Source organism: Gadus chalcogrammus, chromosome 23 (genome assembly GCF_026213295.1).
Source record: "Gadus chalcogrammus isolate NIFS_2021 chromosome 23, NIFS_Gcha_1.0, whole genome shotgun sequence".
NCBI classification, from domain to species: domain Eukaryota; kingdom Metazoa; phylum Chordata; class Actinopteri; order Gadiformes; family Gadidae; genus Gadus; species Gadus chalcogrammus.
In genome coordinates, this window is record NC_079434.1 from 21013605 (window position 1) to 21016012 (window position 2408).

The following is a 2408-nucleotide window of genomic DNA, read 5'->3' on the forward strand; positions in this document are numbered from 1 at the left end:
ACGCGGTCGTGACCGGTCGGTTTGTGAGTCTCTGGAATCTAGTTCTTCTAACAGCCTTTAGGGGGTTTGCATGGGTGTTGACAGAATGAACCCTCACCATTCTAAGTCACTCATTTAATTCTCAGAATGGAAAGCCAATGCATATTTTCTTTGTTTCCATGTTATGTATTTTGCAAGGTCCTGGTTGACAATTATATTTCATTAAAACGTATCAAGGACCGAACCTATTTCATATCACTCCAGGCAGGTTGAGAAGACTAAGGCTGAAGGGATTTCAGCCTAAACAAAAATGTAAACGATATGGAAGCAAAGATCGGAGGCTAGGGGAGAATAGCCGACAGGTGCGATGAGATATTTGAAAGTCCTTCAAAGAGGGGGAACATTAGATTGAGATTTGAATAATGCAGGCACAGATCAGCAGCCACTGCGCAGAGGGACTGAGGGAGGGGGTAGAGCCACGCGCTGCTCTCCAGGGCTCACTCGGACCTGTTTCTGGAGATGGAATAGAGCGAGCGGGAGGCGGGCGGTCGAGGCCACTCTTACCGACTTTAGAAAAGACGGCGTTGGGGAAAATGGCCGGAAATCGTTACGCTTTGTTGCACAGATGTTAAGCTCCTGATTTTATAGCGCCCATAATGGCAGCAGAGGACAAAGTATTTTCTCTTCGGACACAGTCGGAGGCGACAGATTGAATGACAGCCTGCTGTTTCAGCCATCGACTCCAGCAGAGTTTTTATGACATCACACACAGGACAATGAGCGCCAAGGCCTCTCACTCTTCCCTCCAAGGGTATAAGTACTTGGTAATTGCCACGGCGGATGCAACCCATTTCTTCCCCTCATAACCCGCCGTTTGATTAAGGCACGCTGTGACACTTATCCTTTCAGTCCTCATCACGCGGCTCAGCACCCGCTCCTCCGTCCTCAAAGACGCCGGCTTTCATCACAATTAACAACCTGGGCTTATTCGATAACTATACTATCTGTGTGTCGGAGCACCAAAGAACTTTTGAAACTGACGCATAATAAAACAGCATAACCCGATGGGACATCCAGTGAAGAGATCGCGTGTTGGAAAGCTCGGGATTTCAAAGCGCGATCGCGGAGGATTCGTGCTGGTTTAGAATGTGGTGAAAAGGAAATTCACCTTAAGGGATATTCAGCTTAAGTTTAAGGGATGAGACGTCCAGCCGAGCGCTCTGTGTTGGGCCTGGAGCCCGCTGAGGACAGTGGTCATATCACACGCGGTGGGAGAAGCAGGCGCAGGCCTGCTGCTTCACAGTGCACCGTGGAACCAGCAGCTCACTATCAGTGACACGCAGACACAGGGCTGGACAACTCGTCAAAATGTTATCGCAATATGGCCGAGCGCGATATCAAAATCACAAGAACTGCAATATTCTAATATGGGTAAAATGTGTGTAACGTATATATGTATACGGTATGTACTGTACTGCTGCAGATGCCCTGGCCTACACCTTATCTTCTATAGATGTTAGAAAACATGTTTGCTTGGTACAGACGCCAACATATTTATTTTTCGGTGAAAATGAAAATTGTGATTACAAAATGATCGCTTCCCCCTGCTATTGTCACCCTTCCCCTTGACTCCATCAGCGACCGGGGGGGGGGGGGAGTGGGCCCCCCCCTGGCCAGAGGGCCCGAGGGTGGGGTCATAGGATCAGTTTCCCCCTCTGTGTGGGGGGGCTGCCGACGCAGGCCAACAGCCTCCAGACCCACTCCCAGCCCCCGGAAGAGTTGTGCTGAGAGACCGCAACATTAACCACACGGATACAACGCTAGAAAGGCTGGTTTGACAATCCTCCTCTCCTCCATTATTGACGGAGGGCGTGGGAGCCACGGCGGCCTCCACCCCTCCGTAGCAGGAAGAGGGCGATGGATGGGAGAGGCGCGGAAACGCTGGAGACTGGCGGTGGTATTATGACGCTGCATAATGGACGACTCTTCACAAGGGGTTCGCTTTCAGAAGTACCCAGGATCCCCCGTCCTAGAAGCTGCTCTCAAACAGAACAAATAGAAGGAACTGAATGAATGATCCTGGACGTGTGGGACCGAGGTGTCTGTCCTCATGCATTGTGTAACGTGGGTCTATTTCTGCTCCTTCTAAACCGGTGACACACTTTCCCCGCTCCAGAAGCGACCCCACCCACACTCTCTAATCGTGCATTAACTCTAATACGAGCACGGAGAGAGAGAGAGAGAGAGAGAGAGAGAGAGAGAGAGAGAGAGAGAGAGAGAGAGAGACGGAGAGAGAGAGAGAGAGAGATGAGAGAGAGAGAGAGAGAGAGAGAGAGATGAGAGAGAGAGAGAGATGAGAGAGAGAGAGAGAGAGATGAGAGAGAGAGAGAGAGAGAGAGAGAGAGAGAGAGATGAGAAGAGAGAGAGGA

At 50.4% G+C, this 2408-nt stretch overlaps 1 protein-coding gene across 1 annotated transcript in view; it reads right to left on the minus strand.

Annotated features, from left to right (window-relative positions):
- LOC130377038 (potassium voltage-gated channel subfamily B member 2-like) overlaps positions 1-2408 on the minus strand; it is a 21415-nt gene that overhangs the window by 10780 nt on the left and 8227 nt on the right. The gene's annotated exons all lie outside the window — the stretch shown is intronic.